Source organism: Falco punctatus (assembly GCF_963210335.1).
Source record: "Falco punctatus genome assembly, chromosome: 6".
Taxonomy (NCBI): domain Eukaryota; kingdom Metazoa; phylum Chordata; class Aves; order Falconiformes; family Falconidae; genus Falco; species Falco punctatus.
The window spans coordinates 85,964,144-85,989,962 of NC_137585.1; the positions used below are offsets into that span (position 1 = coordinate 85,964,144).

General features: G+C 37.4%; 1 long non-coding RNA gene across 1 annotated transcript; it reads right to left on the bottom strand.

Moving 5' to 3' along the window:
• Positions 1-14,642: 14,642 nt before the first annotated feature.
• Positions 14,643-25,272, bottom strand: LOC308066564. The gene is made up of 2 exons (XR_013929203.1): positions 25,161-25,272; positions 14,643-19,796 (listed from the first exon to the last, which is right to left on the bottom strand). It is a non-coding gene; the product is annotated as an uncharacterized lncRNA (long non-coding RNA).
• Positions 25,273-25,819: the final 547 nt, after the last annotated feature.

Sequence of the window (25,819 nt, forward strand, 5' to 3'; positions counted from 1 at the left end):
ACACGTGCACCTGAGAGTACCCTCAAAGGCAGCGGAGCAGGATTATATCAAGTCTGGCTTCTTCTACAGTACTCAGATACAATACCATTGGGTTTGTGTTCTTAAGTCCCAGTTTCTAAAGCATGCTGTCATGTAGCAGCAAGACCAGGGCCACTCTACATTGGGGATAAGGCTAGAACCAAAGGTGATCACAGCACAGGCAGGATATCAACAGGGTGCGGTCCCACAACATCTGAACAAAGTCCCAGACAAAGCAAGGAATCCACTGGAGCCCCGTAGGAGCAGCAAGAGATGGGTCTACAACCCAGCCCTTACATCCACCCAGGAGGCAGAGATGAAACGGACATTTACGGCAGTACACCTACAGCATTGCCTCAGCAAGGATAAGGGACCTACACCTGAGCTTAAATGGGTCTCCTGGGTCAAGGGACAGAGGCTTTTGGTGGAGGTCCTAACCGAGGTTGGTCAGGGAAATTAAGGCCTATTACTACACTCAGGACTCTAACACGTGCAGTAAGTTATAAGTTTCAGTGTAAAAAATGTTTCTTGAAAGAATGTAATGTACACATGCCATGTTATCAGAGAGTTCAAACCAAAAGCCCACGTACAAAATGGTTGCTGTAGGGCTGTAGGCACACCTTACGGAACACAGGAGGAACCCAGGGCGTGAGTGGTCCCTACCCCTGCAGGATTTAGCAGTATAGATGCAAACAGTTGGTTCTTCTAAAACCACTTTGTCCTCCAATGACACAGCATAAGCTGAAATGTGGTGTAATTAGATATCTGAGGAATCTTGCTCTCTCTCTTTAAACTGAATGAGCTCTTTATCACCAAGCTAAGTGTGACTAGTGTAAGACTTATGGTCAGATGGAACTAATCTTTGTTTTGTTAGTAAAGCAAACTGTGCCTGCTTAAAGTATTTAAAAAGAAAGATGCTCCATAATTCTCTCTTCTGGCACTGAAATTTGAAAATAAATTCAATATATAGGAGTGTAATAGATGAGTTTGTATGTAGTTTAATATTTAGTTTTAATATTTATACAGCTTGAAGATGATTTTATTTTTTATGTATATGTCTTTTCAGTGTGGTTACACATTGCTTGGAATTGTGCAATTGTTTGGCTATCATTTATAATAGCTACTGGTTGTTTATTCTGGAGAAGAATAATTGGGAGTACTTATGGATGCTTGGAATTAATCTATATAAATTATCCCTGACAGTAAGAGGATATGAGTGTGGCCAGAGTCAAAAAGAAAAAAATAATTTGCAAGGGAAGTGAAGAAGGGTGCAAAAGGTTTAACACTTCCTTCAAATCAAGAAAACTACTTTTTATTTGTCACGTGTAGTATGTTTTTAATGAAGAAAGTGGTAAAAATATTTAGTGTTGGATGAAGTATGTAGTTAATTCAAGGTTTTCATAGGAGGCAGATGCGTACTAAGCAAAACAGATGTGCTAGTTATTAAAAAAAAAAAAAAAAAAAAGAAAAAACCCCTGATAAATGTGCGGTATGTTCTGAGGGGGTGCATCAATGTCATTGCTCTTGTATTCTACTTCTCTTCCCAGGCTCACGTGAATGACCATTTTGTAAGAGATGTAGGTTTCCATTTATGTGGAACTAAGTGAATAATTCAATTTACTTGACACAACTAGCCTCTTAACCACTTTAGCTTTCCAGTCACATTGTGATTCCTATGAATTTATTTGTTAAAACTTAAATGGCTTTTTCCATACCCCCATCAGAATAATGTTCTAACTTTGAAGAGTAGGCTGTTTGTTACGAGCGTTATGTAATGTAGAAATTCAAACACATATTACGTTGTTCCCTTTTGTATTCAGAATTAAAGAAAGAGGTGCCAGTGATTTTTATTGCCAGTGAATAACAAGTTTTTAGGAAGAAATAAAAGAAATACAGTTTAGAAATGTTATATTTGTACACTATCTTCCCATTTATACACTGAGCAAAATCAGCGGTAGAGTTTGTCCATATATATCTATCTTTACACAATTATTTTCCTTTCCTTTACTGTTAAAACTCTAATAATTCTTGAATCACTCCTGGGGATGTGCACTGTATTCTCATTCATACAAGGTGTAAACTCCCCAAGACAGAGATAAAGTATGTTTATCTTTACTTCCTTATTCATCACAAGGATACTAATACCCAGCCCTTGAAGTAGCTTTTCTAGGAAGCTAATTTATGTTAACATATATGCTCAGATTAAAAGCAATTTCTAAAATCACCGGTTTCTGGGCTACCTTTCCTAAGAGTAGAGGGTTTTGCTGAAAAGCAGAGACCAGAAGGCAACACAAAGAAGAGGTGGAGGAATGTGAGAATGGAGGACAGAAGGTGGTGCCAAGGGAAAACAGCTGTTAGATAAAGCTTCAAGGGAAACTTGAAAAGACTGGCAGATGTGCTACACTTGTCAGAATGCAGAAAGCCCTCTGTGGACTGAAATACACAGCACTCACCTATTTAATAAGGTCAGACTGCCACTCTGACTGTTTTTCTATCTTTTTGATAAGACTCAAGACACTTAGATCCACCTTTTTGCCACATCCACCTTCTTCTTCTTTTACATAATGTTTGAACGTGTCACAGTCTCAGCCCATAGTTTCACCTGAAAACAAAAGGGCTGACAGATGCACAGCTGCATGTTCCAAAATCCGAGTACTCTTTTGCTTTGTTTGCTTTTTCCTGGTGTGGTAGGTTTTAAATGACAATTTATGTTACTATTCTCCTTTTTTTGTTATCTTTTAATAAAATTGTCTTTCTTTGACCATAAACAATAGAAGTGACTTCTGCACAATTGCAAGTATTCTAGTTTCGATAAATATTGAATGTTCATATACCTCTGTAAAATGTGAGACACGTTTATTTTGGTGATGATTTCTAAACCACATAATTAAAATGTTGTCCTGAAGTTTTCATCAAGCTAATCCATTAGTTAAAAAACATACCTATTATTATACATGTAGTGTGATCATTCTTTTGAATTATGAGCTTGGACTTCAGAGTCAAAACTCAATTCCCTGCTCATAATTGATTTGCTGCATGGTTTAGGGTAAGATGCTTCCTCCCCTGTCCTCTGTACAACAAGTGTAGTTCTAGCAACCCTTAGTTGCTTAGCACGTTAGCTCTCCTGTGAAATTGAGAAAAGTAGAGAAGTGCTATTTTTATTCACTCCTACATGTTGGGCTTTTTAATTTTTTTTTTAAATTTAAATTTAAAAACAGGCTTTAATCCAAACATGCTCTTCTAAGTACATTAATATTTGAAAACTGACCAATAGATATAAAATATTACCAGTTGCAATATTGGGATAACTGATTCACGATCAAGTGAGTTCATAGAACAACAAATTGAATATAACTTAAGTAGGCAAGCTTCAGTGCATCAGATTTTCACAAAACAAAGTAAGAAAGTAGTGGTAATGAAGAGAGTAGTAGTTAACTCCCTGTCTGGGGAAAGCTTGGGACATATTATTATTCTTTTGCAAGCATCATCCCTTGTGCTGACAGGAGCAGCTAAATATTTCCTCTCATTTGGGGCAGGTTGAAAACCCATTCGTATTGCAGATCTTTACAGTAAAACTTCTGGATCCCGAAAGTCCACTTGCTGTGTGATAATGTGTGATAATTCCATCTCTGGAAGATTTCTTACAGAGTAGCTACTTCCCCTGGAGCCCTTAATTCTCAATTTTTTCTGTATAATTTCTAATCATGTTTTTCCATTCTTGTTCTCCCATTTGTGATGGCATTGCCTCAAAACAGGCAGCCACACTCCTCAGAGTCAGACAAACTGTCTGGCTTTGGCTTGGTGTACAGTAGCACCCAAGAGCCAGACTCGCACCTTGCGTATTCTCTTCTCATTTGTGGATAGACATTTCTTGCTGAGGAATTTACTGAAGTACTTTGACATCTCTGTATAAAAATGCAGATATATGTTTGGACAGTTGTAAAATTGAGTTTCTTTCAGAAAGAGCTATGTGTGTTGAAGTTTTAAGGATAGGTTTTATATTTAATAGCATAATTAGGAAAAAATAGAACCGAGTCACAGTATTACAAAGGCAGAATATTTCATTTTTTACTTTGGTCTGTCAACATTTTTCTGTAAAAGTAACTTACCACCGTAGTTCAAGGATTGTCAGGTATGCAGAATAGAAATTGATGACATGGTTTCAGCACATAGTGGCTTTGTGCTGATACGTGTATCTTTTTGAATCAAGAAAAAATTGTTTTTATTTGTATGTGAAAGCAAGTCTTTCTTGTTTTTTAGATAGAAATTACTGGCTTTTGTGCTTTTATAAAGATATACTGAGCTTGTTGAGTTATATTTCCAAACACAGGTATACTCAGGGGTGCCTTGCAGACAGGCAAACTGGAGAAGTATTGAAATGGATGTGTTAAATTTAGAAAAAGAGCCTCATTTCTAAAACTTTTGTAAATGATACCTATGTTTATTCTGGGGTAATAAAAACTTTGCCAGCTTGAGACATAAATATATGCCTACCAATGCCTACCAATATTATTTCTCTTATAGTATCCACATCAGAGTAAAATGTACAGTGTGTATCTACACTTGTATAATAGCTTGAAATGAAGGTAGGTTGGATGCTAAGATGTAATGGCTCATGGTCAGAATACCTACCAGCAAAATACCACTTTATTTTGGAGAAAAGCAATGTCTCCCTTGACCAATAGGTGTGTGTGTATATGTATGAGTGTGAGTGGGTGTTCAGTTTTGTTCTGATGGCTTATCACGTTTGCTCTGATAAACTTGCAAGTCAAGTAAATTCTCTTTGTATCTAGATACCTCAAGACAAAGAATGTAAGTTGTTTTCAGTCTTACTGATGTTAAGCAAGAAAGTCAATGGAATTTATCCCGTATATATGCTAATTAGAAACACATGTAGTATGTGGCTTTGAACACGTGGTGTGTAACTATAGCTCTTCTGCACATTCTGACAGCTCCAACAGTTGGTTTGTCATGTATTATGTATGATTTTCAGTGTGAAGCTGTAGGATTTTCTGTAGTCCTTCATGCTTTCATTTTTCTGTACGTGGCTCTGGAGCAGAGAAGGGTGTTAAATCCAGGCAGAATTTCAGGAAAGGGGAAGGAGACACAGCATCAGTGTCCCTGAAAGGTGAGCAGCATGCTTCCTCCAGAGTCCTTTTGCAGTACCACCTGCAAACCCACAGTCTTTCCAAGGTGACCTCATGCAAGGCTCAAATCTTTGGTCCTGAGGTGCAATGTCCTTGGGGATGACAGGTACTGGTAATAAGCACCGCTGGGGCCCTGAATGCAGAGGCAGCAAGGTAGCGAGGGGTGAGATGGTGAAATTTGATATAGGGCCTGGGGGTGCCTTGATGTGGGGCCCAGGAGGTCAGTGCGCAGTCCTTGGATGCCCCATGCAGCCTGAGGACAGGACAGGCACGGCATCAGAGGCCATGACCATGCCCAGGCACAGGCATGGCTCTGACACAGCAGGAGCTCTAGCTCCAACAGGGGCTGAACAGCAAGAAGTTCAGCCTAAAGTGGTTCCTGGGTGCAGGAGGAAGGATCTTCTGCTGAGAATTCTTCCATCTCTTTTTTCACAACAACTCTTCCTAGCCAGCTACATTACTAGAAGTGAGGGTAATGTCCTCAGGAACCCTAAAAAGTAGTGCAATGCAGTGTGTATTTCCAGTGGCTGACAGTGATCACTGACTGCTTTGTATTCCTTTCATTTGCGGTCATACGTAAAAGGGAAGCACCGCTTCTGGTGCAGCCAGGGTGCCGCTCAGCCCTGCATCCCAGCCCAAAATGCAAAGCACGCTTGTTTATGTCTGAGGAAAGGGGTCTCCACACACACACAGGAGCACAGAGGCACAATGGCAGGTTGGGAAACCTGTGTGGCACCCTTCCCTGGCTGTTCCCCAGGCTGTCACAGAAGGGTTATCAGCCATAAAAGGCTTGTCTGCATGAACTGAAGGAGCACAGAGGTGCTGTGGCAGGCAGGAGAACACTAGCAGCCCAGTCAGGGGAAGGGACACTCTGCCCTGACCCCTTCTAGGAGAGCCTCAGAGCCGCCGTCTGGTTGTGAAACCCATCCAGATGAGTTAATGAGAGCAGATCTCAGAAGGACCATTCAGACTGTGGCACTGCAGGATATGGTGAAGAGCATTTAGGGATTGTTCAAAGCTTATTATGGGTTGTTCAGGAGGAGGAACCAAAGGTAAAGAAAGGGAGGGATTGAGGTGATTAGGGGAGGATCAGGCATGGGAAAGTAAAAGGATGAGAGGTTAAAAGGGTCTGTACATGTATAAACTGGGCTTGTCAATACGAGTGTCTCACCATGCCCTGTGCTTGATCACTGCCGTCTGCCCTGTCTTCTCCGTAAACTCCATTCCTGTTTTCCTGGGTGAGGGGGTCTCTATTCTGCATGTATCTGTGTTCATGGAGGTCCAGGGGCCAGCAACAGCCTCGGTTTCTGGAGCCAGCAACTTGAGTGACTGTGGGTATGCACATCAGTGTGTGATTGCTAGCAATATCAAGCTGGACTAGCTGGCAAGTAGACTAAGTAGCTTGGGAGTCAAGCTTTGAAGGGGTTGTGAGTTTAGGTCAGATGTGTGTGTCTCTGGGGAGCAGCTGACTGCCAGAAAGACAAGTACATGCCAGTTACTGGAGAGACCATGGGGTCTGGGAATTGTCTGAGACACCCGTTCGTATGCATATGTGTGATGGTTGCATTGCTGATACTGTTTTCTGTAAGTCTACCTTTTTGTTTGAACTGGAAATACTAACATATGTTAAATCAAATAGGAGATATAGCATATAAACGAGCCATATAGTTCTTTCACTAGTGTAATTTTTTCCTAGACTTAGAAACCTAAATACTTTCAGGCTTCTGTCACCAGATGTCTCCCCATTTTCTCTGTTCATTCTAGTGATCTTGCTCTGCACCTGTTTTTATTCCAATTACTCTTTTCTGACCATTTGCCGTTCCCACTCTACTGGTTCCAACTGAAGTCTCACCAATGCCAGCACAAGAGACACTGAGTCTTGAAATGGCTTTTTTTATGGCCTCACCTGTATGATGATGCCAAATACAGTATTCTACACAAAAATACAAAATTCCTAATCAACAATTTACCATTATATGCACCAAGGGAATAGCTGGTAAAACATTCTTCCCCTTCCAAAATTAAAATTAAAAGCTGAAATTACTGCAGTTTACAAGATATTTATTTTTTTCCAATTTACATTAGAAAAAACAGAAAGTCAGTTTGAGAAGGATAATTCAAATGTTCTGTTAAAATTTGTGTTTTCAATATCCAAACAGAAGCAGTATCTGTTGTACTGCTTGCATTATTTTAAAATGTCAACCAAGATGAATGAAACCTTTCCTTTGCTACCAAAGAAAAATAACCCAGCTTGAAAGTTTAAAAAAAAAATAATAAAAATAAGAAGGTCATATGAGGATATATCTGTTCTATTAAAAAATATTTTAGTAAAAATGAACGTGATTTATTTTGTTGCTGCATGTAAGAATGTGTCTGTTGCACTGCCTGTGGGATGCCTTGATTTCAGTATAGAAGGCTATAGCTTCTTTTGGGGGACTGGATCCCAAGAGTGAACATCCAGCTACTGGGCATGCATTCTGGGGGGAAATATGTTTGTGAATGGCTCAAGGTTCCGGTGGGACTTTAAGATGCTATTGGCAGAAAACTCAAAATGAGCACCATGAGCTGCTCCAACTGGTCATTGCATAAATAAGTTGCCATACAGTGCTAGCATTTCAGATTCTTGCAGCTCCACCAAAAACTCTTGTTCCCAAATCAAATGTGATGTATTTGCTCACATTTTTCAGTCATCTCCAGCTATAGTTTATTATCACCAGAACACAGACGTGATAGAGTAACATTAGCACAGAGCTTTTTAATGCTCAAAATTACCTCATGAGATATTTCTATTGACAGAGGTGGTTTTGGTTTTTTTCTTTGCCGGAGGAAAAGAAGAAAAAAAAAAAGAAGTAAGTAAATTCTATATTTTTAAGTGGTACTAGAGGGCAGGCATGAAGCTTTTTGAATCTCCAATTAAAGTTATTTTTAGGAACTGGAATTCTTTTGCTTAAAGTATAACAATACTTAATGTGAACTTATACTTAGTAAAAGATGTTTCAGAGAAAACTATTGACATGCTGGCATGCTTTTATATGAAAATTCTTAGCTGTGAGAAAAGGCTGTAGCAACATTTCAAAGCTATCCTCAGCTAAATAAGCATTACTCTGCAGCTCTCACAAAAGAAAATAAAAAGGCTGTTCATCTAACATATCTTACTGCAAACCAACAGTTGGAGAAGCAACTGAGAAGGAGAGAAGAAACCTTGATTCTAATTGTCCTACTTTCAAAGTATAGAAAAGAGTGGCTATACCTTAGATAGGATGAATTAATTTTCACTTTTCAAACCACAGGTGAAGGCAAGGCATCAAAGGTTCTCCTTAAACTCCTCTTTGGGTGGCACAAATTACAACCAGCTAAGCACAGTTCCTCCGTTCCAGCCCTCTGAGTCTGGAAGGTACTTACTACGAGAAGACTCATACTTTTAGAGAAATGTAGAACACTTTTTTTTCTTGTTTTCATTTGTTTAAGGAAGAAGTAAGGAAAGGCTGGAAGAAAAAGAGTAATAGGAGGGAGAAAAAGCCTTAAATGGAGAGAAAGATATACTGGAATATGAAACTATGCTCTCTCCGTTTACAGGAAGGCATGAGAAACACGAGACAGCTTTTTACTCAGACTTCCTAACCTTTTTAAGTGTGTAGTTTTGACTGTGGGAATTGGTGTTTGTAAGAAGAATTAAACACCGGGTGTCCTTGCGCAAAACCTCTTCAGTTTGTAGAAGATAATTTTAAAACTATTTTCTTTATCTTTTGGAAAGAAGTAAAACCTATTCCTTCAAATACGCCACAATGTGAAGACTTAATTGCTCTTGCCCCTCATATCTAATCCACCTTCACACAATAGCTGAAGTATGGAATAGTATATATGATGAGAAAGCTTGACTGCTTTTCCTCATGTTGGCACACGGCTACACCAGTTCTAATGTGTTCTTGCTTAATTGTCTTGCCTTTAGCATTGTATGCTAAGCTGGAGTTAGTACATCATCTCTTGATCACATTTCAATTGCAAAAAGAAAATTATGCACAATTTTAATTATGCAAAGATGTTACATATCTTTCTTGCCTGCTTAAACTTTACATTTATTCATGTACATTAACTCTAATTACTGTGCTGGCTCCTCATACCAAAATATCACAAAACTATGGTTAGGATTTAATCGTGTATAAATAATCTTTTCAGCAGACACTTTGTATGAAAACAGAACTCCTTGTGATATTCTAGCACTCCTTGCAGTAGGAGTATTTGTATCACTTGAGTCTTACTTGCTTGGTTTCCATAGAAACCTTTGGCAATTGAGTGTAATTTCATTATTAATAGCAGAGTCTACGTGTGTTTTGTTTTGCAGTTTTGGGTCAGTTTTACAAATGCCAACCATTTCTGAGTTTTGTTCCCATACAGATTTCCTTTCTTCTGTTGCCTTAAAAAGCAGTTCCATAGTTCCCCCTAAAGCTGCCCTTGTATTACTTCACAGAAGATCATCTTGTCTCAAGAAATCTAAAACACTGACTTAACAGTCCTCTTGAAGCTGTATAGGCTACCTTTCCAGCCCAGATTTGATGGATTGTCAGGGTAAAGTAGTTTCATGAACCGACTGACCTATTCTGTTATTCTACTTGCTCTCCCTCTCTGGTTCCGTCAGCTGGATATATGGGTGGGGTGGTGTGGTGGAGTGGGGTATTTTATATGTACATATTAAAAGATTCAGTTGGAGATGCACCGAGGAGAAAAACTGGCATGCAAAATAGCAAGTGTTTGGTTTCAATTTTCTGGTGGCTAATTCCAATGATTTACTTGTAGCTTTTCTCGTGGATGAAATGGTTTCTTACATTTTGAATTCATAAATTAATGAAAAGCTCCGTTCTTGGGAACATTTGGTCCTTCCAACAGCTAATTTGAGCTAATATGATTTGTCAAAAGAACATGTAATTTCTCAGTCCCAATATAGCCTTTTCTCAGTTTCTAAGAGAAATGCCTTTATTGCATTGACTGTGCATTATTACTTGACATTGTCTATAACTGGGCAAAAGGGGTAATCCATACCCTAGAGCAGCCTATGACCCAGCCTCACAGCTAAAATAGTAGGAGGCAGAACACCTATAGTTTGATGAAACATGCATCCTGCCTAAAAACTAGCTAAGCTAATGTTAATAATAATTATTAATTCCTAATAATAATAATAAATAATGCATAATCTCAAACCTCAGAAGCAATTCCCTATGCAGTGACACCAGGCCTTCTGGGGCAACTGCAGAGTAGGTGGGTCTGCCTGATGTTGCACACATCAGTATATAAATCAGCAAAGACAGATTGCATTAGCTGTATAAGGTCCATTTACACTGCAAATCAGGACATAGTGTACCCTCAGGTTACCTCAGGTATGCACTTTGGTGCAAGCTGTGTCCATGTAATGTGGGTAAGAAGGGAGTCTGAGCTAGAACCTGGAATCAAAAGGCAATTTAAATATAGAGCATGTGCCCCGGGCAAAGAATGGTGCTCCCTTTATCTCCTCTCTTCCACTCCAGCTACAGGCATAGTGTTTTGTTTTCGTGTATCACAGGAAAAGTAATAAACCAAACACCCTTAAGTTGAAGGTATGCAGGGTAGGCAAAAATTGGTCTGTCCATTCTTACAGTCCAACGGTCAAATTACCGTGTAGCTTGTGATAGCTGATTAAGAAAGTATTTATTTTAAAAAAATGTATTTATACCCTACTTATGCCTATGACGTTCCAAGGAATAGTTTGACACTATACAGAGAAAGATAATCATCTGGATGACCTCCAGCCTCTTACAAATACTGAAAAAGTCTTGAGGAGATTCAGCGATGAGTTCAATAAGCGTCCAAATACCTAAGCTTATTGAACCTTTTAAGGCTTTCCCTAGAACTTCCTGAGAATTTGTTTTTCTCTGTGTTTTGTCATCTTTCAGTTTTCATTCTGCCTTTGTAACACCTTGTCCTTGCTGTGCTTTTTAACCTTAGCTATTGGAGAAATCTCTGCTCCTGCCTCTACGCCTTTCTTCCACATGGTCTCTTGCCTATTTCAAGTGTTTGCTCTCTACTACTTTTTCTCACTTTTTTTTTTTCTTTTATTGAGTTATAACATTAAAATGCACTCAGACTCTGAATTTTGCCCTACTTTTAGCTGACAGACTAAGCATCAGCAACAGATTCAGTTCAGAAGTCTGTAGATAGTACTTATATGTAATGGTTCAGATGAAGTCTATTCAAAATATGAATTATTTGCCAAAATAGAAAGCACTTGAAGAAATAAAGTAAGAGACCTGTACTGTCTCACCTAAGCTTGGTTTTTACCCTCAGATCCATGGTGTCCTCAGACTCTTATTATGTCCATGTGCTGTAACACTCTATCACTCTAATCAGCTTGCAGACATTTAAAATTTCCCTTCCTCCCAGCCTAAGAGTGTTTGGAGTTTTTTTAACAGCAAAGGTTTTGTCTCGTCAGAAGATCTGTTCTGCTAAGATTGGGGCAAAAGAATCCCTGCCTTTCTGTAACTATAAACTTTGCTTTTATGTTTGAGGGAACACTCCTTGTCTATGTTACTGTTTTCCTGCCTGGCTTCTGTAACAATACATTTTAATCTCATTCTCTGCATTCATGCAGGGTAATATCACACAGATACTCTGAGGATTTTACAGCACCGGTAAAAACTGATACAAACAGTACCTCTTTCTCCACAACATCCTCATGTAGCAGAGCTGGTTTTGGATAGGTGGTAATGTTCAGCCATTCTAGTGGGATTAGAAACACTTTTTCTCCAATCTGAGGAATCTCTGCAGCTCCTTTATAAGGCCTATTTACCTTAGTCTATTCTGACTTCACGTCACCCTTTAGGTAGTGCAATGTACAGGCTTTCTTTTCCAGATACCAATCTCCTTCATTCCTGAAGCAAAAGAACTGTAGAATCGTAAACTGTGGTTTAGAGCAATTTCACCCATGTCTTTCTAAACTGTTGTAATGCAAATTGCGATAGTTATATAGAACTGAGAATATTAGTTTTATTTTCTCTTATTATCTGGTGATCATGACTTTTGTGAAAAAAAAATTACAGAGGAAAATAGTGTCAAGTTTTATTTTTCCTTACGTTATAGTATAATAGAAATCAGATTTTAGATTAATTAAAGAAATTAGAATTCTTTAGGACTCTTGCTCAAATAGAATGCAGTTATGCCTTTTTGACAGTTGTAGTGAAACGGTATTGAGAAGCAATCATTCCTAGTGTCCAGCTGCTCCTCCAGGATGGGGATCTGCATTTGGGCCACTGATTTTCCCCTCAATGGCTTTAAAGGCAGACACCATATAGCATATATAGTTTTGGAGGTTAATACTGCTTAAACCCTTCTAAACTGATATCCCAGAAAACCATGGTTCTTATGGAGTCTTTGAGCTTATAAATAGACTTATTTTCGATTCTCTGGAAAGTCTGGATTCTATTTTGATTGAATTGGCTTCTTTTCCCCCTTCCTGTAGTAGTTAATACTTTTGCAAGGCACAAAGTGAATTTAAGATTTATGCCTCTAACTTTTAAAAATACAGGTGCTGTATTGTCACCCATTCAAAACAGTGTCATCTGCTTGCCATGCCCTTATTTTAATAAAACCAATTCAGGTATTTACAGTAGAGAAGTGACATGACCTTGAAAGATGATCATGTTTCTACTACAAAGGCGAATATTCCCCTATCACTCACTGACCAATTCACCCACACACAGTCACAGACTGTATTAAAAGCTTCTAGCAGAGTTTAATATATTCACCCTCTCCCTTTTAATAAATGTGTTAGAGGTAGGAATTTTAGTTTTGGCTTGGCTGGAATAAGGCTTGTCTGGATATAACAGAGAAGTGGTTTCATCTCATTTATCTTCAGTCATCTAAAAGTTTGATGTCTAATCTGCACAATTTGTCTATGTTTCCTCTATAGCTAAGAGCTAAAAAAAGAATCTTCAGATAGTGATTTTTCTCAGATAAAATACGTCTCAGGTAAGATAGATTGCTTTCTGGACATACAGATATTTATTTTTGTTCCTGTTCTACTCTACAGAGGGAGCCTATATGAACAATTTAAACCAGATTATACCAATTTTAGCTAACTGAAATAACCGAAATGTTAATCTTAGGCATGTGTCCTGAATTAATTTTGGTACGTAAACTAGACAAGAGTTTTTGCATGTGCTAAAACCACACAATTTCTGACTTTTTTCAAATTAATCTCTTCACTTTAAACCACACTTTTATGTAAATATATTGTAAATCCAAATTTATACCTAATCACAATGAAGAGAGATCTGGGCCTTTGTACGCCTCTGTTGCTAATCTATGTTGCTTCTAAGACTGATCAGAATAAGGATGAATGTTTCTTGTGGGATCTTTCTAGTTATTTTTAATGCTCTGCCTGGAAGGATGGAGTTCTCTGTGCTGCTACAAATCAGCATCATCTGGGTGGGAGTGATCTCACATGGCCCATTCAGAAGCACAGAAATACTTCTAGGTGTCTCAAGATGACAGAAAATATTCTGATTATAAACTTCATTTTAAGAAATTTGTTTTCAGATTTGAAAGTAGAGGGCTTGATTTTACTACCTATATGGAGTGCCATTTGAAGTATTTTAAAATACCTGTGTATCAGATGTGTTGCAGATCCTATGGGCATCTGTGCTTTTCTGGACTGGCTTTTGCAAATACTCCACAACATCTGAAATTCAACTAAAGGCCCATGTTTAGGCAACAAATCTGACCCAAGAATTAGTGTGTGACTTAAATTATCCTTTGTGAACAGTAACAAACAATTCACACCACAGCATTATTAGTTCAAACTCTTTGGGAAGCACAAGGGAGCAGTCAACCAACAAGGGGAAAAAATGTCTAAAGGTTTTATTAATGATATTGACAATAAATGCTGGTCATGGCAGCATTGTGCTTGGTACATGCTGTGGCACTCAGATACCACGCTAAAACCCCATCCATACCAGCTTCCCACCTATGATCCTCAGCAATGCCAGCCTCTGTTAGTACCGTTCCAGTCATCAGGGTTTAGGCAGTTTCTAACATGGTTTGTGGTGGGGTACTTTGCTAATAATTACGTTTGTATGTAAACTGTTTGGAAATACATCACACTTGCAGGGCACATCATTCATGGAGTGCAACTGTACTTGACTGGAAAGAGCACAGCGGGATTCCCTTTTGGCAATACTATACACCAAGAGCATTCAGTCCCCAACCATTTATCAACATGGATGTTGTTGTTATGTAATAAAATATTAGTGGGAATGATGCTTCAGAGCCTTTCTTTTTCCTGAAAGAGCTAGACATCAATACTTTTTACCTCTTATCTGGAGTATGAACATACAATGGTAAAAAACCACACTCAAATATATCAATGAAAGCATAGCCTTGCATGTGTATTTTTATAACCTTATTAACTTTGGCATTTAAAGATTTACATTTTTACTCTGCCCCGCCCCCCCCCCCCCCCCCCCCAAGTGATTAATTTTTTTGCTTTATGCCACCTGTGTTAATTTAAAATTATCAGAGCTGGTATTGTGCTACATAAGCACACTTCCATGTAGAAAAAACTCTTCTTAAAGGATATAGCATTTGGAAGAAAGGCAGAAGTGAGGAAAAGGCTGGGGGGGTGGGGGTGGGGGTGGGCTGTGAGGCAATTTAAACTAAATTAGAGAATTAGATAATCCTTTATATTTCCCCCTTGTCCTCTCCATTTCCTGAGACAGGCTGCTCTGTACTTCAAGCTGTGTTTTGCCTAATAGGCATTTTCTGGTTTCCCACAAGAAAGCTATGGTCATCACAGGAGCCAAAGCAATGTGAGGCAATCAGCACAAGAATGGCTGAAAGGTTATTGTTATATGTATATGAACATTCTGTATCATTCTGTCTACTTTAATTGATTTGGCATATGTCAGAGATTCAGGAACATGTCTGGTTCACTCTCCAGCATGGTTTGATGCAAGACCCACTCCGTCTCTTATCAGTTGACTTTGCTTTTAAAGACTTCAAAATTCTATCAAGACTTTCTTTTCACCTATTAAACTTCTAGATGCTTAAGCCATACTTAAAACTACTTAAAGGTGCTTAAAACTTCTTTCACGTCACAGATTTGGACTGCTTGTTCCAAATACCAGCATGAGAGACAGTAAGGGGACCTCTGGCAGCATTTGTTTTTTTTCATTTGCTAGGAGAAACATCAAAGTTTTCAGATTGACTGAAACATCAAGAAAAGTTAATGAGAAACTGCTAGTATAATCAGTAGGAATCACTAATATGTAGAAATGCATAAGATTTATTAAATTTAAGGGACAATATTTTACGCGATGAACATATAAGAGATTATGACCTATCACATTCAGTCATAATTGCTTCATTTTTAACAAAGTTGTGGGTTAAATCCAGGAACTGTAAGTTCCATACCACCTTTCATTCTACAGAGAAGGAATCAATAACTGGGAACTTTGGAAAAGGATCCTGCTTTTCTCCATTTTCATAATTTTAGCCTTTTTATCTTCAGCAAAGATGAGAAAATCCATATGTGATTCTTAGGTATTTAAATCAGGGGTTTAGAACTTTATTACACAGGCAATTAAGTTAGTCAGAAAGTTTTATACTCACCTAACGTTCTCAGCAAATGATGGCTTTAATAAAGTAAATTTGAAACAAAGACACAGATTTTCTTTGCTATATCTTTTACAGCAACCGGACCTGGACACTAGCTAAATGCCAGAAAACCTGAGGCAGTAATGAAATCTGGCTGCTTGCCAATGCCACTGACTCACCTCACTGCAATGCTAAGCCTTACGTAGAAGCCTATGGCGCAGTGACAGAATTGCTTTCAGCTTGGCAAGAACAGTATAAACAGACCTGTGGGCTGAGACTACAAGTGCCCAAGAGAACTGTAAACAACTGGACTTCAAGAATCCCAGCTGAATAAAATATCATGTTCTACTACAGTTACAATGCTAGATCTCATGAATATAACCTTCACAAAGGATAAAAGCCACAGAGAAGGTTGCACAGTTCACATCTCTTTGTGAATCAAACATACAGAAAGAAAAAAAAATCTTGGTTTGAAAGCAAATAAAAGAACAGTCTGCTTCTTACACACACACATACAAAAGGCAAAAAAGCTTATACAAATTGTGAGAATTTACATTGGTAACTAAAATATTCTCTTATGTAAATCAAATTCTAGCTCAGTTCTTGGGATTATGTCTTTGCTTTCTGATCCCAGGGTCCAAAACAGTCTGCTGCTTTCTCAAGAATATGAGGCAGCAAAGGCCAGCTAATGATATGTGTGTGTGATTGCCTTCTCTGGATGGCTGTGGTCACCTCAGAGCACAAACAGAGCCAATTGCATAGTGATACACTGAACAATTTCGGTTTTAGTAAGTTTAATGTCAGTACGGTGCATCACTGCTCAATATTGATAACACACCCTTGAAACCATTTCTCAGGCTGTACGGGAGTATCAGCTTTTCTTCTGTTCTGCCTAAACGTGAAATGTCTGCAAACCATCTTGCATCTTAGTATCATTTAATGAATCCACAGGTATAGAAGAAATGATGAATAAAGTACTTATAATTTGGGAAAATATCCTCTTTATTGTTTTCCAGTATCAAACAGTAACTGCTACAGCTACAAATGTTTCCATTGAAACTACTGAGATTGAAAACCATTTAGTGTGACCTGCCTGCAGATTTAACCGTTGAGTAGTGCCTGCCTGCAGATAAAGACAGCAGCTGGGAGAAACCACTCAGGTGTGCTGGGGCAGGTAGTACCTATATGTGTCCTTCGAAATCGAATATATGCTGCCCATGCATGTATGAGTTTGGCACACAAGTGTGTATGTGCTTATAGATAGACATTTCTGCAACCGTTCTTTGGATGGCCTTCTGATGTCTTATACACCGTGAGCAGTCTGTGGGCAGAAGGCTGAGAAACACCATTGAGCTGCATCTTATTTGAAATATGATTAGCATATTCAGATTTGTGACACAAAATAGTGATGCAGTTAAGAAAACGTTGATGCTCTGGATAGATCCTGCAGGCTTCCAAGAGAATGACTTATATAGTATGAGCTCCAACTTGCCCGGGTTAATTTGTTCCTTTAGGTGGTACTGGTATCATTTTAGTCATATAATTGTCATAAAGGATTCACAATTTGTCAGTGTTTTACTTGGCAATTAGCATTAGAAGCAACCCATGTAACTCACGTAGTCCAGAATGCCAGAATCAGAGAATAGTTCGGGTTGGAAGGGACTTTTAAAGGTCGTCTAGTCTAACCCCACTGCGATGAGCAGGGACACTTTCAACTAGATTAAGTTGCTCAGAGCCCCCTCCAACCTGACCTGTGACATGTTAGAAAAACTGCTATACCTCTTTACTGTTGTTTCTGGCCACTACTGATGCTTTGAACAGGTAAAGGATTCTCTAAACCATGGGAGTAGGAAATGGAACTGACGGCAGTATTGGGTTATTTTTCTGAGTTTGGCTCCTCACTTTATCCAAGGGCAATAGTTGGGGGTCCTTGAACTTTTTAGGGCACTAGATACAATATATGGGCTAAATTCTGCTTTTGGAGTAGGAAGAAGGTAATTCTGAGATTTTATTACTTGTAAGCCACTCAAAAACTTGAGAAAGATCTTTGAAGTGAGGGTATGATTTCAGGGCACACGGATATTCAGCTGCCAGTGGACCTGGTGTTCCTCAGCTCCTTAGATGCTAACAGATTTCACTTCTTTGTATAGTACTAGCTGTAGTCCCACTAACAGGCTGTTTGTGCCCCCTTAAATACAGTGCAATTAATTTTGTAAAAAGGTGCATGATAGATGTCTTTAACACATATCTTCACAATGTTTTCTAAGCTTTTAACTGTGAAAAGTTCCACTTTCTCACTTGCCAAAAAGTCATGTGAGTTCTGTTCTGATGGACAAAAGAAATAAGTTTTCCATCTGAAATTATATATATATGTATACACACACTCTCTCTCTCTCTCAGGTTAGCTAGTATAGTTAGGATTAATATGTGACGTACTACTGTACTGTTATGATTTTTAAGCTAACTCTCGAGATATTTCTGTCTGTTTAATTCTCTACAAAATAAAAGAGCTTATGAAAACAGGTGATTTTTTGCAGAGCTTGCTTTGCTGGGCTATCTAGTAACTGTGATAGTGTTATGGAGGGTCTTGGGGAAGTTTCACAGTCTCCTTTCCAATTGGCAACAAACTAGATCCTAGAAATTGAAGGAAAAGTCTGGTAGTTCTCTGATTCATGTTCAAGGGAGGAATAATATTTGAAAAATGGAGATTTTTGTCCTCCCCTATAAAGAGTACTTAAACAGGAATTTTCCAGAAACATTTGCATCGCTTTTTAAGAAGATGGAAAATACCTTTGTCCCAATTTTTCATATCACTGTTTTTCTTTCCTCAGCCAGAACTACAAAAATACTAGAGCTCCAAAAAAGGTGAAAACTTTCCTATTACATTTGGTAAGTTCATATGGTTTTCTGTCTTAATTCTTTAAAACAACTGCCTTTGTTTTCACTAAACTTTGTGTAAGAGGTAAAACCTGAGACAAAGTTTTGGCAAGGAACATTTCAGCCCTGGTGATCTTGCAAAGTTATAAAAACTAGAAAAATGACATGTAATAAAACGTGTTTGGTAAAATGAATTTAACCTAGCAGAACCTTTAGTTCTGCCTATTGTAACAGATACATAGAACTGAAGCATCTTGGTTTGTTTCTTTGTTTCCAAAATCAAAGATAAAAATAAATATCTGATACATATTTATATGTTCTCCCTTATACTCTATACATATGAAACATAGCTGCATGTAAATCTTGTGAAAAATCAGAGATGTCTCATGATGTGAGAAAAGATCAGACTGGGGGGGGGGGGGGGGGTAGGGGTTTTAGTAAAGTAGGAATGGGTTAAAATTAAATTCCTTGTATTCAAACTCACTTTCCTGGTTCTATGTTCAAGTTAAATTTTAGTGTCCAAATCCAACAGCTAATCATAACTGCCAGTCTGGCTGTAGTAGAAATCTCCTGAGAGAAGCTTTTTTTCATAAGTTTTTGCTTAATATAAGCACTATTTTTGAGATTCACTCATTTCACAAGTTTTTGCCCTTTCCGAAGTAGCAGAAATCTTTCAGAATTTGGGCGATTCTACTTGGGGCCCAAATCAGGGAGCCATCAAACCTAGCCCTGCTAAACCTGATTCACATAGACACAAGTATCCTTACATCCATTTTGCCAAAGCATATATTTCTGTCTTTATTATACATGTAAAATTATCTGATAAAATTCCTCCTTCCAGAAATGGTAATATTTGCTTTAATTAAAAAAAAACACTTAACACTGCGCTTACCATTGCGCTTACCATTGCATGCAATTTTATTTGCATGTTTAAAAGCAATTTTTGAGTAGTGTCTTGGAAGCAGCAAATTGGGGTTTTGTTGTGTTTTGTTTCTCATGTGCAGTTTTGTAGGATTTGAGGCAAATAATTATTAGGGTCAGGGTACTTGAGTGCAAAACTTTTTTACCCACTCTCCCAGTTCGATGGCAGAGATGTAATCTGAGACCTTTGAACCAGTTTCGTTTTGCATTTGTCTGAAATACAAAGGAGAAAACCAGAAAAAAGTTACTCTGATTAGATTTGCTTTTATTTTAAGTACGGGTTTGTATCTGTTTTTATGAAATTAGAAGCAGATGCAAAAGCATTACATATTATTAATCAATCATGGCATAAACTGCCTGAAATTCATTGTTGAAACCTAAACAGACATAAACAGTTCCCCTCCTTCCTTTTCTTTTTTGTCCCTCTTAAGTGCCAAGAACATATATATAGAAGAAATAATTTTAAAGAGTACAGAGCTGTAAAGGAAGACTACATTTAGTAATGAGATCTTAACATTTTGCTTTGTTCTGAAAAATAATCCATCTTACATGGATGATCATGTGAAGTTACATTACAGATCAGATAGCAATATATTTTTAAGGAAATTGAATTAATTACTTACGTAAATTTATTAGGTTTCCAGAAATTAGATTACTAATGTGAAATGTGATATAAAGTCAATCCTAATAGTAGTGCTTTTCATTTAATGTTTACATAACATTTATTGTAAATGAAACTTTCACACCACATCTGTCGAATTCACAAATGGAACTAAAATAGTATTCTCAGAAAACCTTCAGTGGTACAGAAAATAATTTTCAAAAACATGTATCATAACTGAGATTTCCAAAATGCCCAGGCTTTCATTCAGTGTGCAGTCTAGAAATCAAAGCTGTGCAATGGAGGATGCTCTTGCCTGTAGGATCTTGTGTCATTTGTTATAGAAATTGATGGATACATAGCAGGTGTGGTCAGGGACTGTGCAAAGACTGCCCTATGAGTAATAGAATTACATTTTGTCTTAAAAACTAGGACCTCCAAAAGTCCTTCCTGGTTCTGCCATAGGACTCCTTTATATCGCTAAGGATTAAACTTTTTCTTCTGAATGAGTTTTCTGCAGATTCATTGGTAAATGGACTTTGAACGCATACATTCCTGTGTAGGGCTGCATACTTCTAAACCTCCAGGACTTCTCAAGCAAAATTAATGAACATTTTGATCTCTTGCTATCTTAGTTCCTTATCTGTAATACTAATACTTATTGTTTAGCTCACGATATTGAAATGAAAGCATGTTAATAGTAACAAGCTTTCAAAAATGGCAGTGGTGATAATGGTGGAAAAGTCTGTAAGCAAGTGGATGCCTTTTACTGAGAAGGATTTGAATGGCAGGCAGTAAACAGAGCACAGGAATCCATGAAGAACAATAAGGAAAGGCAAAATGTTCAATAGCAGCTTATTACACCAACACTGTCCATTTTGTGGACTGAGCTTCTGTTTTCTAGAAAAATATTGTGCTAACATTAAAGGGTTTGCACACTGGATATATAACAGAGAGCTGAATTATGAATGCATGGGCAACCGTATTTATTACGTTACTTATGCTTGGAAAGCTTGACTTTGCAATTGCAATGTTATTTTTTTAGCATCATTTTTATAGGTGTTATATGCATACGGACATCTATATAAGACTTCTGCATTTTTTGCTTATGTTGCAAATGTCATCTATTGCTATAGAGAGAAGATGAAGAGTGTTATAGTAGCCTAAATAAGATGACAGAATGATTTGGGTTCGGAGGCATATAAAAATTAGAGAAGTAGGTTGATCCATCTAATTGTCAGGTGTTGTATTCCTTCAGGAAAATCTGATGATTATATTTTCTGGCTGAAGTTTGTAATAAATAAGCAGAAAGGGATTAGAGTGTTTTTTCTAGGTCTGAACTCATAAGGAATCCTAAAGATGAAATCTGGACCCTATTTAAAGTTGGTAGGAGTCTGATCATTTGCTTTATTTTGTAAGAATTTAACCTTAATTTCATTAAAGAGAAGAAATTGGTTATTCTTGATTAGTTGCTTTGCAAATAAAGCAAGTAAGTGTTGACTGTTTTGGAACAATTGGGAAAAACAGCTGCTCGTACCAAATAAAAAAATATCAAAGAGCTCTATAGAATTATAGCACAACTTTCTGGCAGTACCTTGTGACTCCATATGAAGACATTACACCTCCATTGCAAGTGCTGTATATTAATCAGTTGGTGTGCGTGAAGAGTTACTTAAGTGCTTACCATTAGTAATTATTTACCTTATGCATTGTTTTACTATATGCCAAACATAATCACGGTTGCATAGTTGTGTCAAAATCTTGCCAAAACTGTAATTGCAGTCAAAGTAAACTGGCCAGGCACCCAGAAGATATTAAAGACCTTGTTTAGTATGTCACACTTGCAAGAATCAAGACTTTTTCAGAGCTGGCAAAAAACCCAAGCGTATTTCCATATGTTTTGCCTAGTATAATTCAAGTTCTGGTAAAATTCAAAAATTTAGAATATTGTTCAAAATGTGTTAAAAATAATGATACTGGGAACTTTCAGATACCCTTTTCCATCATCCTAGTGCAAGAAGAATGACTACTAAAGAAAGGTAAATGTAAGACCATGAGAGATCATGGAGGCCAGGAACCTAATGACATTTTGAAAAGGTTATTTGTATGCATCACAACTATAAGCATAGAGATTTAAAAAAAGAAAATATGAAGTGTAAAGGAAGATGATCTTTGAACTATAAATACACATTTTTTAAAAAAAAGCGAAATATGAACTATAAATCTTTATACAGTATAAACTTCTAATAGTTGCTGAAGTTTTTTCTGGTTTCCCTTTCATAGTTTATTGGCAATGAATCTTCTCTGTTCTCTGTCAGATTATAAGAGATACAGCTTGAGTCACAATACTGAACTGATACTGATACAGTTTGATATCAATTACCTTAATCTGAAAAGCATACCTGCCAATACACTAGACTTATTATATTTATTGACACAAACACTGTCATGTTGGATTCTGTCAGAACAAGCAGAAACCTTTGATTTAGGCATGGAATGCTCACTCCCTCACTTACTGTGACTATTTAATCTGATCATGATGTTCTCTTCATGTTTTCCTGTTTGCTTAATTAAGGTCATTTTCTGTCAGTATAACTTACATAAAAAATATGATGACATTAGTGATGTTGGCAATATTGCAAACAGCAGTATTAAATACTGGATGAAGATATGGAATCGAAATGGCATATAATGCATTTGGTGTGGATACACTCAACAAGGTTATTGGCTTAAATGACAAAAAGCGTGGAAGCCCACAGAAATGTTATGTGTTTTGAAAGAATCACAGTAAAATTTTTAAACCTTCATGGAATGTTTTACAGAACTGTTAACACATTATACATTGTCATTTAATGATATGCAATCTAATGCTGGTGGCTGGCATGTACGAAGCATTTTTAAAATACCCATTGTCCTACACTGCTTTTAATGCCTTCAAGTTTGAAATACCGAACCATTAAGAAAAAAAGAACCGAGCAACAGAAAGAAGGGATTTAATTTGCCAGATCAAAAACAACTATAAATGCTTCATCATTACTGAGAGCATTAAATTATTGAAAAACCAGTGACATGATCAAGAATGTAATTTTGTAAAATATACAGAGCAAATCTCTCTCTGGAACATTTTTGCTGGGTTTTATCAATTTGGAACTTTCTTGTTTTAGTGGTTTAGAATGAAATATCATTAAACTATTCCTTACACTAGGGCAAGGTTAAAAAATGCACATGCAAGGAGATGTTAATAAACTGCTTTCTTTACCAAATGAAATTACTTGGCTTTTTGCTTTTTTTTTGTTGTTGTTGTTTGTTTTGCACTATTATCATGGTAGTCAATTATGTATAGCTACCTCTGTGCTGTCTAAATGGTTGAGAAATATATGAACATTTTCCTTTGGACTGATGCTTATTCTCTCAAATATGTCACAAATATTGTTTGGCAGACACAGAAATATTTATCTAATAACTGTTGAATTATTTTTATTCCAGGGCTTCTAAGGTATATAAAGAGGTTTCTATTAAACAAGCCTTGGAAAGTCCTGAGATAGATATTAGACTCAGAAACAAAGCTCTTTACTGGTCACTTTGAATTAATACTGTTTTAGGGTTCTTCCTTCCCTCTACTGAAAGGAATGGCAAAAGTCTCCTTTATAATGAGCAGAGAATAACCAGCATGAATAGATTTAAAAAAAAAAAAAAAAAAAGTTACATGGCCATTACTGATTAGATTGTCTCACTTCTGAAATTACCTAGTCATTTCTTGGAGATCTCCTGTCTAAGTACATGCATCTTCCAGTAGAATAACACCTGAAATAGCATAACGACTACAGAGATACCAAAGTCCTGAGGGAATATCAAACATTAATATTCCATAGAAACAAAAGATACCGTATTGTTGGAAATCTGAGAAATAAAACTGTAGAGGAAGTAGGATTGAAAAAAAGAAAATATGGAACTCAAAGAGGCTTCAGAAGTCTGAATTAGGAAGAACATGAATAATTTTGAAAATGTGTCTGCCATGCAATTGTAGAGTACGAGTGTTTTTTTGTGTCTTTCTTCACAGACTGCCAATGTTCATTGCCTGAGGAACACAAAAAGAACTAACAGTTCTCTTTGCTATTTTAATTATTTTCATTCTGCACAGCATTAAAGAAATTAGTTATTGATTGTGTTGACATTTATAGCTAATCAATTTTTCCAGTGTTTTAGAATAGAATATCTGTTACAATGTACTTTGCACAGTGAAATTCTTCAAACAACATAAAATAATATGGACCCATTACTAAAGCAGGGTAAGATTGCTTCTGGTTGGAAAATGCCAGTTCACTTAAATCAAATATTTCAATAGAAATTTATTGCTTCTTGTGGTACCTCTAAACAAATATTTATTTTTTTTAAGGGAACAAATTTTTAGCCAAATGTGAGAAAGCTAACTGCCAGGTGGTTAGGACATATACCTAAGGTAAGTCAGGCAAGATGAAATTCCTTTTCTCTCAGATTCATAGCATGTTCTTAGATGTCTTGCAGGGTGAGTACCCTAGCTATTAGCTCTTCCGTACATTGGCATTCTCCACTCCAAGGGTTTGTAAGGTGTTCTGCACACTGCCCAGTCTGGAACTGTTTTACATTGTTTTACAGACTGAAAAAAACCTGTTTCCCATCCAGCTCCATTAGTAATCAAGTATTTTATTTCTCCTTAGCATGGAGATCTTCCTTTAAGTTCTCAAAGCATGATGAAATGGCAAGAAATCTGCAAATTGTATACCATTCTCTCACTTCCCAGTAAGTAATGACTCACAGTCACTCGCTTTTAGTGTATTAAGTCTAAAGAGGACTACTCTGATCAGCTCTAAGAGCACTTCCTGCAGCTCCATGGGAAAAAAAAAAAAACAATCCAAAAACAAACAAACAAAAAAAAACCCACAAAAAAACCAAAACACGCTCTGTGAGGCAGCTTGTTTTGTAGAACAATCACCTACCGGGACTAGCAGTTCACAGCTATGTAGATTCTGGGCAGGGAGGTTGGTACAGCAAACCTCGGCTCTGGTCCCCTTCACAGCCACTGGCTCTTTGCACATCAGCTGATGGTTGGGTTGCTTCTCTGATAGTGAATCTGCCATTTCAGCAACTTATTGACAGAGTTTCCAGCTGAACTGCTGTCTGGAACTGGGCTCTTTGTCTTGCAGGTAGCAGTAGGAGCAAATACACACTTTTGGGATCATGAATATGTGTTTTGCAATTGCCACTCCTGTGGGATTTTGCCTGCAGTTTATAAATAATAACTTCTGAGAAGCTGGTAACCTAACTGGTTGACACAGCATCAGATAAGTTGTTAAATTCACCTTGGTTTTTAGTCATTCCTTTCTGTTTTCCAGAGCGAATGAAGCATTTGTTTTTTTCATTTGGGGAGACTTGCAAATATACCAGAAGTATCATTTATTCAGTCCTGTTGGAAACACAATCTCGGTGTTTGTGCTGGGAAGCTGAGCGGTTCAGGCATGGGTTCAAGAGCTCTCTGTGATTAACTATACTGTTAATGGTAACAGATCCCTAACTTGGTTCTGGATTGTCACCAGGGACAGGGGATGATTCCTAATAGGCCATTTGGACTTGGCTACTCTGTTCTGGGAGGGAAAAG